Source organism: Loxodonta africana, chromosome 12 (assembly GCF_030014295.1).
Source record: "Loxodonta africana isolate mLoxAfr1 chromosome 12, mLoxAfr1.hap2, whole genome shotgun sequence".
Lineage (NCBI taxonomy): Eukaryota > Metazoa > Chordata > Mammalia > Proboscidea > Elephantidae > Loxodonta > Loxodonta africana.
The window spans coordinates 27,070,129-27,088,425 of record NC_087353.1 but is presented as its reverse complement, the minus strand read 5'-3'; the positions used below and the strand labels follow the sequence as shown (position 1 = coordinate 27,088,425).

Below are 18,297 nucleotides of genomic sequence, written 5' to 3'. Positions count from 1 at the left end.
GGCAGCCACATATAGAAGAGCCAGAAGAACCTGAGGTGTACCGCTTTCCAAGACAGGAGAAAGTACAGCCCATATTCCAAAAGGGGGGCCACCAGGACTGCTAGGAAGGGGACTGACAGTGGGTGGGATTCCAGGGAAGGCCCTTTTGCCCTCCTGTCACCACCCTTATTTCTCCTCAACTACTTCTTAATAAAATTCTTTCCTTGGTATGTTCAACACTGCCCCTGAAAGAGACCCTTAACAACTACCTTCTGTATGCCAGGCCACACAATCAGTAGGACGTTAACTTGTAAGGCAGTGCTCTGTGTGGAGGGAGGCTCAGGCCTGTCTCCCCAGGAAGAGAGTAGAGTCTGAGCGTAGCAGCAGGAAGCCACATGAACTGTTCTGGGTTGGCACTGTCAGCATTGGAGTCCCTATCTGAGGGGGGTCAGTTGTCAGGTCTGAGCTTAGGGAATGTGGATTTGACTGACCACGGTATGTGGTTTGACTGACCACAGGTGTTGAAATGACCAAGCTCATTAAAGACAAAAAAATACTCTATGTTGATAGTATAAATCTTTCAGATCATTTTGTTTAACGTACAAATGGGGAAATTGAGGCGCTAATCAGGCAGGCTTTTCTTCCTTTAGGGTCTAAAGCCCATTTCATTACTTCCCTGAGCAGAACCAGGCTATGGGCCTCCATGGTATAAAAGCCATTCCTGTCTCACAAGGGCACAGTCACCCTTCCCTGCAGCTTTAGTCCAGTTCCTGATGACAGCAGCGCTTGTCCTTCTTGACTTCCCACCAGCTCTAGTACCTGGGATGGGTACCATTACTCCTGGGTAATATATTTGCCACGTAGTGAGTATTATCAGGTAGGGGTGCTGCCTTGACCTATCTCCAAAGAAAATTCCAAATCCCAGAAGAGTCCAGTGTGACAGGCCTAGCTAACCATCACCTTTATGAGGCGACCCTGCCCTAGGCCACAGAGAGGTTGCTGCCAGCCTATGGTCAGGCCACCTTTGGAACACTGCCTACCTTGGGTCCAACCATGGCCACTCTGGACAAGAACAGCCTAGCGTAGCTCCCCTTAGTAGAGGCTGTGGATAATATAATTTCATCTAAAAGGGCTAGTTCAAGCATAAACTGACATGCCCAGGATACTGCCTTACCACGTTGTTTTGAACATAAAATGGAAAGCTTTCCTCTCCCTAGTCAACAACTACTGGTCTCTCAAGATTCAAACCAGATTTTACTTTTGGAAATCTTCCCTGATTTCCAGGCCTGGTTAAATACCCCTATAACACGACCTCATAGTGCCATGTGCTTACCAATATCTTAGCATTTGTCTTAGTCTGAGTTCTCTAGAGGAACAAAACCGGTGAAGTGTATATATAAGTATATATTTACTTCAAGGAAATGGCTCACACAATTTGGCTGGCAAGTCCCAAATCCGTGGGTCAGGTGGCAGGCTGAAGACCTCTGCTGGCTCACGTGGTAGCAGAGGCTAACGAATCCAAAATTTGCAGGTCAGGTGGCAGGCCAGAGACTTCTGCAGGCTTAGCCCAAGAACCGGAGGTCAGGCAACAAAAAGAGTGCAGGGTTGAGAAAGACAGTAAGCTTTGCCAGATTATCCATTTACATGCTGGAGGCAGGCCACACCCCGAAGGAAACTCCCCTTTCCACTGATTGGCTGATCATATCATGGAGGAGATCACATCATATTACATTATGGAAGAGCAATCGGTCCAATGTCTGCCAAACCACTGAGAATCATAGCTTAGCCAAATTGACACGTAACATTAACCATGGCAGCATTTATAACCCTGTTTTAATTATTTTACTTGTCCATGCCCCACACTGTTGAAAACTTGGTTTCCTTCTGTTATCTCCAATACAATGCAACAAATGTTCCCTGAATGGTGAATAAATGACTGAACACAATAGAGGCAGAGTACAGGCCTTAGTACATAATACATAATAGATAGTCAATAAATACTATTGAACTAGAATTTTGGGTAAGTGTAAATAAACACCATGAGACACGCAAAGGTAAGTAAGATACATCTAGTCTCTGTCTTTGAGGAGTTGATACCATACAGTTAAACACATGCAGATAGCAATGACTCAAGGTGAAAGGCAGTACACATGCCACAAAGGCAATGCAAACAAGGAGTCATGGATACATGGGGAGGGACAGGTTAGTTCCAGATGAAAAGGTCAGGGTAGTTTCCTGGAAGATGTGGCATTTTATCTAGTCTTTGAAAGATTGTTAGGGTGTTAAGGAAAGCACTTGCAAGAAAGCAGAGAAGGGCATCCTAGGTGGAGGGACCAGTGTAAGCAAAGGCATAGGGAAGGAGCAGTTCAGGCTGTGTCTTGGAATGGGGGGTACTACGGTGCAGGTGCAGCACAGGCTTCATGCGAGGGAGAACTGGGGCACGTGCTGAAGTAGTCTCAGCCTTTTCAGAGAGCTCTTTCGCTTGCCCACACTTAAACTCCGCTGCTCCTTCCGGAGTTCCTGATCCGCTCGTCCAAGGCAGGCTGACTATCTCTACGTGGGTACCTCGCAGGCGCCTCAGACTCAGTATGTGCAACATGCAACTCCAAACCGGGGCCCCTATGGTGTTGGCAGCCTCAAGGAGTCGCTGAAACAGCTGTCCAGTCTCCTGAGGAGCCATCACTGATTCCTTCCTCTGATCTTGTCCATCTCCATGGTATAGCCAGAAATATCTTGTAAAAACACAGATTGGATCACTGCCCTTCTTAAAACCTTCAACGGCTCCCATTTCCCCTAGAATAATATCCAAATGAACATTGCTTGTAACCAGAATGGAGCCCTGGTGGCGCAGTGGTTAAGAGCTTGGCTGCTAACCAAAAGGTCAGCAGTTTGAACCCACCAGCTACTCCTTGGAAACTGTATGGGCCAATTCTACTCTGTCCTACACGGTCGCTATGAGTCGAAATAGACTCGAAGGCAACAGGTTTATAACTAGAATGACAATGTAATTTATTGTGTAAACCAGGGCATTTCTGAGGATGAAAGGAGCCTGTTAAGAAAAAGGCCAAGACAATTGGTGTTATGTAGAACAAATCCAGGCATATGATCATGCTACTTAGAAGGCCCTCCATGACCAGCCTCCCCTCACTCCGTTTCCATCTTCCCACTACCAAATAGCAGGCAGGTGAACTTTTTTTCATCTCCTTCAATGTTCTCTCAGAATTCTCACCTTCTTGTACACTGTTCCCTCTGAAACACACTTCCTCTTCCTCTGGTTGAGTATTTTTTCAGGGCTCTCTGAAAATGTCAGATTTTCACTTTGTCTGGAAATCCTTGTTGCTTATCTGCCTCTCTTCCCTCTAGAAGTCCCTGGGTGGCCCAAACAGTTAAGTACTTGTCTACTAACCAAAAGGCTGGCGGTTTGAACACACCCAGAGGTGCCTCCGAAGAAAGACCTGGCAATCTACTTCCAAAAGATGGGAGCCTTGAAAACCTTACGGACCACAGTTCTACTCTGCAATGCGTGAGGTTGCCATGAGTCAGAATCAACTCAACAGCGACGGGTCTTTCCTCTAAGCTACTTCTAACTTGCTTACCACTCTATCCCTGGCACAGTGCCTAGCACATAGTAAGTTTTTTTGTTTGTTTCTCTTTGCTTTTTTTTTTTATATTCACTGAGTGTTGGAATGAATGAGAGATGGGCAGAAGCCAGATCATGTAGAGCCTTGAATGCCACGTTTGAATTAGGACTTTGGGCAGCCATGTGAGCATGGGCGTGCCATTTGTTTCATTTTTCGTTATAAATAGAACTTAGGACAACCACGAGAAAGCAGAGGCCCAGGACGTAAAAACATGTGATGGATATCCAGGTGTGCTGCTAGTCCTCATGACTACTCTCTGGCCTGACAGCTCTTCATCAGCACCTGCCGTGACCCAATGAGCAGTACATTCAAATGAACTTAAGAAAGGAGGCGAAGTGCTGTAATTGACAGTTCAGAGTGCCAGGTGATAATCATTGTTCTTGAAAAGGCACCCAAATTTCACTTTTCCTGTCTCTCTTGTGACTTTACAAAGTTCAAATAAACTTGTGATTATCAACTCCACACCCAGCACTAGCGTTTCCGGCACAGGTTGAGAATGCAGTTATTACATGAGTAAGTTTCATGGGAAATTTAAAAATGCAGTTTCTAAAGCAGGTTCCTAAGAGGCAAGGGTATGGCAGAAAGAACATTGGACTTGGGAGTCAAAAAAACCAGCAACTTCTACAGGCTTCATCAGCTCCTCTGCAAAAAGGGCAAATAAGCTGCACTCTGCCTTTCTCGCAAAGCCATTATAAGGCTGAGGTGACATTTGTGAAGGCACTCTGTCTCCCCCCTTCTCCCACCTCGTCTCCCAGGACAGGTGCCATGTCACTCCAGCCTGAACTTGTGGTAGCATTCTGGTATGTAATCTACCTGGGATCATCCTCCCCTCCCAGCCTTTCAGGACATATCAGCATGCACTTGGGTTAATTAAAGTCAACATTCCTTACATTTCACTCTTTATACGTCAGAAAGCTACACTCCACGTGGATCCCAGTCTGGCTTAACTAGGTTGCCATTGCTGAACCTTTGTTCCCAATCTTTCAGTCTCTGAACAAGATTCAACATCTGTGCTCTCTGGGATCAGCTGTTCCCTCTGAGCTGGGCCAGTCCTCGCTACAAATGGGAACTAGCCTCCACGGCCTAGGATGGAGGAGAGGGGAACACAAGCAGGCCCTCTGCGTGCAGGGACAGGTCAAGGTGATGGAGTTTCTCACTGCAGTCAGAAGCCTCATTCCCCTTGGCTCCAGGGTAATGAGCTCAGTCTCAGGGCCTGAGCTACAACATGGTTCATTTCTGGGCCAAATCCCTGAAGCTGAAGGGTTTATTTTTAAGGAGAGGCAGTTTACTGTTTTCAGCTTTTCTCATCAGAAATAGTGCAATTCAGCTCAATCTGCATTGGAAGCATAATTTATCATCTCACACAGATGGTTGACTAAGGATGGGGAGCAGAATTACTTTTCATTTTAGTTCAGCAAACATTTCCTGAGCCCTGCGATGTGCCAGGCGCAGAGCAAAGCAATGGAGATGCACAGATGAGTAAGACATGCTCCTGATCCTCACAGTCTAGGTACGGAGACAGATGTACAAGCCGAGCTTTGACATCAGTCCTAGTTTGGAGTCCTGGCTCTGCCATTTACCATTGGAGGCGCCTTGGGAAAATTACCTCACCTCTTTCTTGGTAAAGGTTTGTCAATTTTGTTGATTTCTAAAACAAAAGGTTTGGTTTTGCTGATTATCTCTATTGTTTTTCTATTCTCTATTTCATTAATTTCCATTTTAATCTTTATTTCTTCCTTTCTGCTTGCTTTAAGTTCACTCCCTCCCCCTCTTTTTTCCAGTGTCTTAAGGTAGAAGGTTATGTTGTTGAGATTTTTTTTTCCATTTTAATATGGCCAGTTACAGCTATAAATTTCCCTCTAAGCACTGCTCTACCTGCATTCCTTAAGTTGTAGTTTGTTGTGTTTTCAGATTTAATAATCTCAAAGTATTTTCCAATTCCTCGCATGATTTCTTCTTAGATCTATCTGTTAATTAGGAGTTGTGTTATTCAACTTCTACATATTTGTGAATTTCCAAAAGTTATTCATTTCTAATTTCAATCCATTGTGGTCAAAGAATATACTTTGTATGATTTCCACTTTTTTTTCTTTTTATGACTTGTGTGTGTGTGTGCTTTAGATGAAGGTTAACAGAGCAAATTAGTTTCTCACTAAACAATTTACACATATGTTTTGTGACATTGATTGCCAACCCTGCAACGTGTCAGCACTGTCCTCTTCTCAATCTTGGGTTCCTCATTTCCATTCGTCCAGCTTTCCTGCCTCATCGTCCTTGCCTCAGGGCTGGTGTGCTCATATATTCTCCTATACATAGTTGTTCGTTTTATAGGCCTGTCTAACCTTTGGCTGAAGGGTGAAACTCAGGAATGACTTCAATACTGAGTTAAAAAGGTGTCTGGGAACCATACAGTTAGAGTTTCTCCAGTCTCTGTCAGACCAGTAAGTCTGGTCTGTTTTTGTGAGTTTGAATTCTCCAGCTCATTCCAGGAACCTCTATTGTGATCCCTGTCAGAGCAGCTGGTGGTGGTAGTCGGGTACCATCTAGTTGTGCTGATTTCAATTTTTTAAATGTATTGAGGCTTATTTTATGGCCTAGCATATCATCCATCCTAGAGAATGTTTCATGTACATTTGAGAAGAATGTGTGTTCTGCTGTTGTTGGGTGGTGCATTCCATAGACGTGTTAGGTCTAGCTGGTTTATAGTATTGCTCAAGTCTTCTATTTCCTTGCTGATCTGTCTAGTTGTTCCATCCATTATTGAAAGTGAGGTATTGTAGTCTTCAACTATTATTGTTGATTTGTTACCTTACCTCTTTAAACCTGTTTCCTTCGAGGAAAATAATTCCTGTCTTGCAGGGGACTACAGATAAAAGAATGCAAAGCACACAGTAGAGCCTACCATACAGTGGATGCTGGCTGCTGTGTCTCAGAACAAAGTGACAGAGTAAAGTACAGTGGTGGTGAGGGGGATTTCTTCCTGAAGTAATCAGGCAGTTCTGGGCTAAGCCACCACAGGCGTGGTCTGAAAACATAAACCTTTCTTAAAGATCCAGAAGTGGCTCAGAACCTGTTTTTGTGGCCTGATTTTCAGGATATGCAGATCTCCTGTCCAAAAAAATCTTTAAGCCCATAACTAATCCTAACATACCCTAATTTTGCTCGTTGATGCCTAAAATTCCTTCGTAGTATTTTCTTATGATAATCCATTCATCCATCCATCCTTCCAACTCCACAAATGTTTACTAAATCGCCTTCTCTGGGCCAGACCCTCCTCCAGGTTCCGAGGATACTGAAACCAGACCTGCCCTAAAGGATCTTTCCTACCTAGCACTGACATACAAGCAGGCAAATATAGGAAAATAAATGCTGTAATAAAAAAAAGTCTGAGTGGCACTAAAGAGGAAAGTGACCTGCCTGGTGGGCAAAAAAGAAGAGGTCAAGGAGGCTTCCCAACAAATGTTAACAAAACTGAAAAGAAATCATCAACAGTAGCTTGGCTTTCATAACCCCCCCTGCCCCTGCTAATCCTCTCAGGGAAGCCTCCGGGAGAAAACAAGAGGATGTTACACAAAGTGAGTCATCTAGCCTCAAATAATCGAGAACTGCAAAGGCAGAGAGTTCTTGACTTGGAACTTTGCCAACTCCAAGGCTTCAAAAACAACCATGATGAATTCACATATTTCTGTGTAAGTGTTGGTCCACTTTAACACTGAAGTCTCAGCCATATGAAATTGGAGCTTTTGGTCCCATATGCTCATGATTCTTAAAGATTTTGGTCAAGATTTTCTTGAATAAGCTAAAAGCTTATTTTTCCACTGAATGTGGCCCTGGCCTTCGTCCTACACTACACGGAGTAATAATTCTTGCCCAGGGTTAAAAGTTACTAGGTATCTTTCTGTTTTCAGTCTCAGTCTCGTCACGAAAGTTTTTGTTGCTGTCAGATAAGTTGACAGATTTTCTCTACAGCATGAAAAACAAATCAATAGCGTTTGTTATATACTCACTAGGTACACTGTAGGGAAAGAAAAGAAGTATAACTCAGAAGCCTTTCATTGGAAGGCCTTTGATTCATCCAGAAACATAGAGGGGGGAAAAAAGAGCCATGAAATAATTTTTAAAAATTAAGAGCCGTATTATAACATGAAAGGGCAAGAGTAAGAATAACATGCTAGAAGGCTTGTTGGAGGCAGAGCAGTAGACCAGAAAAGCACAGGCTCTGGGACCTGACAGACTTATCCTATAGAACTTCTACCGAATCTCTATGACCCCTGGATTTCCTTATATGCAAAAAAGACAGCACTGGCTATCCTATGAGATAGAATATAAAATACCTGGCTCATGGTTGACTCTCAAAAAGGTGATGCTCTTTTGCTCTCAAGAAGAAGGCAAAACTGGCTCAGGTCCCCAGTGACGGGTGGAATCTTGAAAGGCAAAGGGCAAGTGGGAAGACCTTTCAACAGGCACAAGCAGCCACATAATCCCAGCAGCAAGAAAAAACAAGATTCATTAAACCTGAATTTAAGTTCTGGCTCAAATGTTTACAAGCCATGTGACCTTAGGCAAATCATTACCCTCTTGCTGCCTCAGTTTCCTCATCCTTAAAATGGGAACAGTAATGAAACCTATGTTCTGGAGTTGTTGTGAGGACTAAGATGGGTAAGACACTTAGAACAATACCTGGCACATAGTAAGGGGTCAATACCTGATATGGAGGACAGTGAGGAGACCAGGCTCGATATGAATGGAGGAAAAACAGAAATAAGACTAGGAAGGCTGGGGCCACATTTGAGAGGACCTTAAGTGCTTAAGTTAGTCTGGGCTTAATTAGACAACAAAAGCCCATGACGGGTCCTTCGGCTGGGTTTAACATGGATTAATTATAAATTTTAAATGGCAGTAATCAGATGAGCTCCTATTGTACCTTTAAATTATACAGGAGGAATCTGCTCTTGAACAGAGACTCAGGTCTCCTCCTGCTCCCACCCTCCAGAATGGTATTCCTTGGAGAAAAATCGAAGGCAAAGGACAGATTACACCTGGTTGTTTTTATCAGGTAACCTCGTAATTTACAAACCCATGAATTTACTTGGCCAGCAGAAAGATCCTGGAAGACACTCACTTGGGGTGTCCATTCATTTTGGCGTTTCAAATAACTAGCCACAAGCTCTTTTCTGAAGTGACTAGGCTCATTGTCTGAGCTTCTGACTAAACCCACACATCCTGCCCTCACCCCCACCCATACCCACCCACAGGCGGGCAGTGTCAATTGGTGACCATTCCACAAATCTCCCGCATGCTCTCAAAAGGGCAACGCCATAATTCCTAGGATCAGCTGTATAAGTAGCAGGAAGACTAGTGGGCGTCAGTGATTTGTTAACATGATACTTCATCTCGCTTCATTCAGATCTGGGCTTTCAGAGACAGGCAGAATCAAAGGAAGTGACTGAGAAAAAGCATTCTGAGTTCTGGAAATGTTAATCAGAATGGCAATTAGCATAAAAGCAATTTTGACATGTGTGGAAGTTCTTTGTACAGAGAACTCCCAAATCCTGGGCCCAGGAGAAAGCTGGTGTGGTGGTCCTTTAAATGTTTTGTGACAGCAGAAACCACTGAAGCACTAGCTGTGTGGGGCCAACTCATTACAAAAAAAAAAAAAAAGCACATTTCTTGGTGTTCAGGGTACATAAAAAAAAAAAAAATCCCACAGCCTCTGACAGATGTAAGGAGAAATAATTTCTCTGAATTCTATGATTTACTTAGAAGAAAACTAGGAAGTCAGATAATCCTCAACTGACCCCAAGTGGTAAAAATACACCAGCACAAGTGTTCAGGTCTTTGTGGGTATTCATGGTGTAACCTTAGCGCCACCTGGTGTACCCAAGTGGGAAATGACAAGCCACCAAACCCACAAGAGGTTTTGTGGGTAGGCCCTACTACATCTGTATAATTTTGTAGGAAAGTATTCAAATGGTGCTGGGTTGTAAGCCAACAACAGTGGGGAAAGAAATAACAAATTATGGATGGAAGAATACGATAGAGTTTGTTATTACAACCAATAGAGCTAACACCACATTTTAAGTGGATGGTATTTAATGATATGTGTATAATCCAGTATCTCCAAATTGCTAGCCTCTTAAAAAAAAAAAAAAAATGCCAAACAAAATACCTCAAGCTTCTAACTTTGCATTGCAGGCTAGCCAGTGCCCTCTCAACTATGTCTAAGAATTTTTGGGAGTGCTTGCTAAGCCTGTCACCAAGCCTAGTTGTCACTTTTCCAAACTTTAGACCCCTGCTCCAGGTAGCTTTCTTGTCCCCTCCTGCCATTGTGACAATTTCTTGCAGGATGGGGTCCTAACCAGCTCCCACACACCCTTCAACACCACTTTGTCCAAGCACAGAAACAACCCTCCTTAATACCCACACCATACTATTGTACTGTTACGGATTGAATTATGTCCCCCAAAAATACGCATTGTAAATCCTAACCTCTAAACTTGTGGTTATAATCCCATTTGGGAGGGGGTTTTCTTTATTATCTTAATGTGGCAGCAGTAGTGTAGGCTGTGTTTTAAATCAATTCTTTCAAGATATAAAAGACGCAGATCGAACAAGCACAAAAGCAAGTAAGCAGAGAAGGGGAAAGATAGATGCCATACCAAATGAAATCTCCGAGGAACCAGAAACAGAAGCTGAAAAGAGAAAAGGCCTTTCCCCTAGAGCCTATGCCCTGAATTCAGACTTCTAGCCTCCTAAACTGTAAGAAGATGAACTTTTATTTGTTAAAGCCATCTACTTGTGGTATTTCTGTTAGAGTAATACTAGATAACTAAGACACATACCTAACCTAGTTGCTAAGATTTGAGGATATCACAATACAGAGAAAGAAAATTTAAAACTCATTATCAGACATCATTGCTCCGATATTCAGCTGGCCCTATCCTGACTCTAACCTCCATCTTGCAAATTCCCATTCTGATCAGGGTTTTCTAACCTAGGTTCCCTTCCCTGCGGCCCTGACCCACCACAAAAAAAACTGAAAAGCCCTTAACATCCAATTCTTGCCCTACAGACATGCGTCCTCTGGCTGCCTCTTCTGAGTCCTACTTTGGCAGTAGCAAATATCTGTCCTTCAACTGGGATTTGGGTGGAGGAAACAACAGGGAACATCCAACCAGGGCCATTTCTGGTGAACAGGATGAATTAAAAAGCTGGGGAACTAGACCTGAGGTAAAATACTGGGTTGAACCAATGATTTCCAAAGGCCTATAAAGTGGCCCTGTCAAAAACAATGGCAATGTTTCAAATAAAAACAAAGTGGTAATGTCTAAAACAAATAAAAAGAAAAGGCCAAATAGATACTGAAAAATTGAAGCATCCTTGAAAGCCTTGTCTAAATTTGCAAAGTGACTATTTTGAAGTGAGTTAAACTCAACTGGCTACAAAATCTACTTTTAAAATAATTTTATCAGTTTCTCCAAAATTATACATCATGCCATTTTTATCAAAGTATTTCTCTACAATAACCTCTACTACATAGTTCTATAGCAAGGGTTCCAGCTTGAGCCTAAACTGTATTTTACTTTAAGATGTATTATTAGCTTAGGCATGTGTAGAGGACATACAAAGGTTTATGACAGGACCAAGAAAAATCAAGTCAGGCTCAGTCTACAGCAGAAGTTCTCAACCATGGCAGAACATCTGCATCACCTGGGGCACCCAGGTCCCACCCCAGAACAATTAAATCAGAATTTCTGGAGGTAAAGCACAGACACTGGTTTTTCTTTTAAAGCTCCTCAGGTGACCCAGTGTGCAGCCAGCGTTGCAAACCACTAATCTATGAGGAGGGGACTAAGGTGAAAATTTTTGGTAGAAAGGCAGTGGGCCAGCACCAGAAGATAGGTGATCTAGTATAGCAAGCTTCTCTCTCTCTGACTGTCCCTCTACATCATATTGCCTAAGTCTCAGGAGGAAACCCTGGTGGCGTAGTGGTTAAGAGCTATGGCTGCTAACCAAAAGGTCAGCAGTTCAAATCCACCAGGTGGTCTTTGGAACTCTATGGAGCAGTTCTACTCTGTCCTGTAGGGTCGCTATGAGTGGGAATCGACTGGACAGCAACGGGCACGGGTAAGCCTCAGGATAAAGGACTGCAGCGAGAATAAAAGCTATAGTACCTAGTTCTCCCTAAGTGTTTCTCGACTGGACAGCAACGGGCACAGGTAAGCCTCAGGATAAAGGACTGCAGCGAGAATAAAAGCTATAGTACCTAGTTCTCCCTAAGTGTTTCTCAAACAGTGGTACAAGGACCATCTGCATCACAATCACCTGAAGAACTGGTTAAAATGAAGGTTCCCAGCTGCCACCCTAGGCGGGGTTACCTCTGTAAGTGATTCAGCTTTAACTAGAAGTCAGTCACTATCCTTGGGATCATAGCCAGGCCTGCTTGACTCTTAAAAGAAAAAAAACCACGTCTGTTGCAGTCGAGTCTATTTCGACTCTACAGGACAGAGCAGAACTGCCCCACAGAATTTTCAAGGACTGCCTGGTGGATTCAAACTGCCGACCTTTGGGTTAGAAGCCTTAGCTCTTAACCACTATGCCACCAGGGTTTCCACTTGACTCTAAGTTCTTTCAAATTCCCCTCAACTCTTCTGATCAGTTAAGAGTGTAAACTTTACCAGAAAAACTGGAGTTTTAGATGATTTTTAAATGAAAGGTGATTATTTAAAGCAACAGAACAGACAACAATAGCAAAAATTTCCCTTCTAATCCTCCCTCCAAAGGAATTCTCTATCAACTACTTTTGGAGTAGCAAAATAGTACCCCTCCCTTTCCTTCCTGTTCCACTGCACTTTTTCCCTTCTAACAAATACTCCTTTTCCATCAAATAAAGGTCACTTAAAAAAAAAAAAACCTCTGGGAGTATTTCTGAAATTGTCAGCATCTATAGGGAAATGATAAAATTATGAGAAGAGAATCTACCCAAGGTAGCCTCATTTTTGTATTTACTTACACATTTTTCTTATTTTATGTATCTCATTCAAACTGCAGTAAAGCACATAGTTCCCTTTTAAGTCAGGAGAACAAGGTGAGAAATGTGATTAAATGGTTCTATCCATATGAAATTGGCAAGGAATCAATTTTTTTTTTAATCTGGGCAGTTCTCAGTCACTGCCATATGCACTTCCACCATAAAAAAGCAAAGAAAAAAGAAAGAAGCCGCAACCTTACCTAAAACAAGTCTGGATCCTCGTTTGTAATAGAGTAGGATGTGGTGGGGGAGGGGTGTGGTGCACGGAACGTGCGGTACAGACTTTTTGCTAGGCAGCCAGCACTAATTCATACACCATAGGCGGAGACTGTAAGAAAACAAACTACATACTGCAAGTTATACTTGTTAGGTGTTGATGAGTCAGTTCTGACTCATAGGGACCCTCCGAACAACGGAACGAAACACTGCCCAGCCCTGCACCACCCTGACAATCATTGCTATATTTGAGCCCATTGTTGCAGCCACTGTGCCAGTCCATCTTGTCGAGGGTCTTCCTCTTTTTTGCTGACCCTCTACCTTACCAAGCATATGTCCTTCTCCAGGGAATGGTCCCTCCTGATAACATGTCCAAATTATGTGAGATGAAGTCTCGCCATCCTCCCTTCCAAGGAACACTTCCAAGATATACTTGTTTGTTCCTCTGGCAGTCCGTGGTATGTTCAGTATTCTTCGCCAGCATCACAATTCAAATTAATCGATTCCTCTTCGGTCTTCCTTGTTCACTGAGCAGCTTTAGCGTGCATATGAGGCAACTAAATGTATCACAGTTTGGGTCCGGTGCATCTTAGTCCTCAAGGTGACATCATTGCTTTCTAACACATATAAAAAGGTCTTTTGCAGTAGATTTGCCCAGTGCAATAATACATCATTTGATGACTTGACTGCTATTTCCATGGGTGTTGATTGTGGATCCAAGTAAAATGAAATCTTTGACAACTTCAATATTTTATCACGATGTTGCTTATTGGTCCAAAATTGTAAGGATTTGTGTTTTCTTTACGTTGAGGTGTAATCCATACTGAAGGCTGTGGTCTTTGATCTTCATCAGTAAGTGCTTCAAGTCCTCTTCACTTTCAGCAAGCAAGGCTGTGTCATCTGCATACTGTGGGTTGTTAATGAGTCTTCCTCCAATCCTGATGTCCTGTTCTTCTTACAGTCCAGCTTCTCGGATTATTTGCTCAGCATACAGATTGATTAAGCATGGTGAAAGGATACAACCTGACGCACACCTTTCCTGACTTTAAACCAAGCAGTATCCCCTTGTTCTGTCTGAATAACTGCCTCTTGGTCTAAGTACAGGTTCCTCAGGAGCACAATTAAGTGCTCTTGGTCTAAGTACAGGTTCCTCAGGAGCACAACATAATTTGTAATGATCCACACAATCAAATGCCTTTGCATAGTCAATAAAACACATCTTTTTGCTAATCTCTGCTTTCAGCCAAGATCCACCTGACATGAGCAACGTTACCCCTCGTTCCACGTCCTCTTCTGAATCCAGCTTGAATTTCTGGCAATTCCATGTTGATGTACTGCTGCAACCACTTTTGAATTATCTTCAGCAAAATTTTACTTGTGTGTGATATTAATGATACTGTTTGAGAATTTCCGCATTCTGGCGGATCACGTTTCTTTGGAATGGGCCCAAATAGACTCTCTTCCAGTCAGCTGGCCAGGTACCTATCTTCCAAATTTCTTGGCATAGATGAGTGAGCACCTTCATTGCTGCATCTGCTTGTGAAACATCTCAATTGGTATTCTGTCAATTCCTGAAGCCTTGTTTTTCACCAAAGCCTTCAGTGCAGTTTGGACTTCTTCCTTCAGTACAATAGGTTCCTGATCATATGCTACCTCCTGAAAAGGCTGAACATCTACCAATTCTTTTTGGTATAATGATTCTGTGTATTCCTTCCACCTTCTTTTGGTGCTTCCTGTGTCCTTCAATATTTTGCCCATAGAATCCTTCAAAATTTGCAGCTCGAGGCTTGAATTTCTTCTTCAGTTCTTTCAGCTTGAGAAATGCTGAGCATGTGCTTCCCTTTTGGTTTTCTAACTCCACGTCTTTGTACATTTCATTATAATACTTTATCTTCTCAAGCCACCCTTTGAGATCTTCCGTTCAGCTCTTTTATTTCATCATTTCATTCACTCGCGTTACCTACCCCACGTTTAAGAGCAAGTTTCAGAACCTCTTCTGACATCCATTTTGGTCTTTTCTTTCTTTCCTGTCTTTTTAACAACCTTTTTTTGCTTTCTTCATGTATGATGTCCTTGATGTAACCTCACAAATTATCTGGTCTTCTATCATTAGCAGTCTGGGCTTCTATCATTAGCAGTCTGGTCTATCATTAGCAGTTTGGTCTTCTATCATTAGTGTTCAATGTGTCAAATCTATTCTGGAGATGGTCTCTAGGTGGGATATACTCAAGGTCATATTTTGACTGTCGTAGACTTGTTTTAATTTTCTTCAGCTTCAACTTGTACTTGTATATGAGCAACTGACGGCCTGTTCCACAGTCAGCATCTGGTCTTTTTCTAACTGCTGATATTGAGCTTTTCCATTGTGTCTTTCCACAGACGTAGTCGATTTGATTCCTGTGTTTTCCATTTGGTGAGATCCACATGCACAGTTGCCATTTATGTTGTTGAAAAAAGGTATTTGCAATGAGTAAGTCGTTGGTCTTGCAAAATTCCATCATGCCATCTCTGGCGTCATTTCTAACACCAAGGCCATATTTTCCAACTACTGATCTTTTTTTGTTTCCTACTTTTGCATTCCAAGTTAAATTTAAGTTTGTAAAGCCATCACACAGAATTCCTATATTATTAGTGTGATATAACCAGTACAACCCTTTCTGAAAACAATCTGGTGATGATGACCCTTAAAAATGTTTGAATTCAGTAACCCCACGTTTAGGAATGTAGTCCAAGAAAACAACCCACAGATGTTCATGGCCGCATTATATGTAACATGGGAAAAATGTCTAGTCTGAATACTATAAAATACAGAATGAGTATCTCCAATCTACTGGACATTTCACTAAATGTTTTACAATATCCTGAATGAAGTGAGTTATTTTCACCATTTTTATGAACAAAGACACTAAAGTTTAAAGATCCTAAGTACCTTGCCTTCTGTTATACTGCTGGAATGGATTAGAGCTGGGATTCAAATCCAGGCCTAACACTCTGAAGTTCGCATCCTTTTCAATTCCCCTCAATGTCCATGAGCAGGAAAAGTTCAATGGTTACATAAACCATAGCATCCTCAATGGATTAGGCAGCCATTAAAGTATTTATAGTAAGAAAAATGCTAGTGTTAAATAAAGATACAAATTTATATATGCAATATGATCTAAGCTATATACCAAAGCATTTATAGGAAAAAAAAAAGGAACCAACATGTAAGCAGTGAACTTCTCTGGGAATGTGACTATAAAAAGTAGAGGGGGGGGAAATTAATCTGAAGTCTCCAATTTTTTCAAAAGATATATTAAAAATGAAGTACAGAAAAGTTTTGGTGATCTTATAACTAACTACAGGACAACTAGTTAGAATCCTTTACAATCCAGTTCTCTTCAGGCAAACATCCCTAGGCAATGAAAGCATTTGATCCTTTTATTTGGTTTTCTATACTTTCTCAAGTGGGTCTGTCCCATTAAGGGGCTCGAAGTATATGCCACATGAGCAATACAGTGAATACATAAAGCTGTTCATATAAGTTCATTAAAATTTGAAACAACCGAAGGGGGAGAAAAAAAAAACCCAAGCAAAAAACCACTTCAGTCACTGTGAAAGAGTAACTCTTTCATACGAAAACAATCAAAGCTTAAAGGTAGGGGAGGAGCAGTGAGTGGAAGACAACATAGGTAATAAGGAGGAATGTGCCATGACTCACAAAGACCTCAGGCCACATCTATTATATGTTGAAGTTGAGGCAAGTCTTGGCACTTCTGTTTAGAGAAGACCTATAGAGCTACTGACATGGGATCTATGAGTACACTTATAAATTTTTATACTATACAATGGACCAAGCTAAAGCTATGAGTCAGAAATACTAACATTTGATGGTTAACATTTAACATTTTTTGAACTTTCAAGCACCTCTAGCACTCTGTATTAGTTAGGGTAGAGGCTAATCTTCTACAACAAAGAGACCTAAATATACAATGGTTCAGGTAAGATCAAGCCACTGCAACAGGCAGTCCAGACAGAGTAGGCATCTCTCTTTGAAAGGTCACCTGGGTTCCTTCTGCCTTGCTGCTCTGTCATTCCCTAGGTGGAAACTGGATCACTAATACCACATCCAAGTTCTAGCCTGAGGGAAGAGGGAAAGAACAGATGGAAGTATGAGTCCCAGAAAGTGTACGCATCACTTGTACTCATACCGTACTGACTAGAACCTAGTCACTAGCTGAGCAATCTAGTACTAGCTAAAACTCAGAAGGTGCTATGATTAAAAGGGAGAAGGAGGCCAATCGGCACCTCTAATGGCTCAGTGACCATATCTTAAGCAGACTTTGACAAGTCTTCACAACTTTAGCATTAATATAGAGGCCTGAAGGAATCAGCATCTAGAAACACAGACTAAGAGTTAAAGGGAGGATTGATGGAGATATGCGTCAAAAAAAAAGAAAGGACAAATCAGGCCTTCAAGCAACCCCTCTCCTGGTCTGGTTACACGTGGCTTCCTCTTTTGACAACTGGTCTCTGAATAATTCCATTTGGACAGTAATTTCAAGAGGAAAAACTCAACAATCCCCTCCAGTCACCCATCTCTATCCAGCGTTCCTCTGGTCAACCCACTTGGACCTGAGAATCATCCCGAAAAAGCTGAAACTAGGAAACCCAACTTCTATTTCCAGTCCTACCAACCAAGCCATGAGGACTTGCATTTTTGTAAGGTCAACTTGTAAAACGAGGCCACGAGTAAAATGACCACGCAGACTCTTTCCAGCTCTAAGTTTTAAGTGGTTTGAATCTGAGGTTTTTATTTGTTTTTACGTCAGTTCAGAACTCACTTCTAAAGCACGGATTAATGTGTGTAAACACTGCAAAGAACTGTCATCAAATATCTTTCAGATTTGTTATAACACTTCTAGGACATCTTCAAAGAAAGTGGTCGAGAGATAAGAACGGTATCGTCATAATCATTTCACACAAACTATGAACTCGATATATTAGGTAATGGTTTTTTAGAGCTTTTATCTGTTCATACATTGAATTTCATTAAAACTTTGTTTGAAGAAAATATCTCAGTGCTAAAAGGTTTGGAAAACACCATATGAGAGACTTTAATAGCTTGTGTGCTTAAGGAAACTCTAGGACAAGAATGTTTTTTTCCCATAGAAGCTACTTTATAAACTAAGAGTCACAAAAGGCACAAAAGAGCAATCCAATTGTATTTAAATTTTCCTTTTTCCTTCTGGTATTTTAGGCATGAGTCACTATTTGAGGAAATATATTCCAAAGAACTGAGTTCAAGTTTTATACGTTAAAGACCTAGAGGAATAGTGTGGAGCCCTGATGGTGTAGTGGTTAAGCGTTTGGCTGCTAACCAAAATGTCAGCAGTTCGAATCCACCAGCCGCTGCTTGGAAACCCTATGGGGCAGTTCTACCCTGTCCTA

At 42.0% G+C, this 18,297-nt stretch overlaps 1 protein-coding gene across 1 annotated transcript in view; it reads right to left on the bottom strand.

The window, feature by feature from the left end:
• Positions 1–9,308: 9,308 nt before the first annotated feature.
• Positions 9,309–18,297, bottom strand: part of DDX1 (DEAD-box helicase 1) — a 49,245-nt gene continuing 40,256 nt past the window's right edge. The window contains exon 27 of the mRNA XM_023550432.2: positions 9,309–16,987. The gene's annotated coding sequence lies outside the window, so the exon portion shown is untranslated. The remainder of the gene's footprint in view (positions 16,988–18,297) is intronic.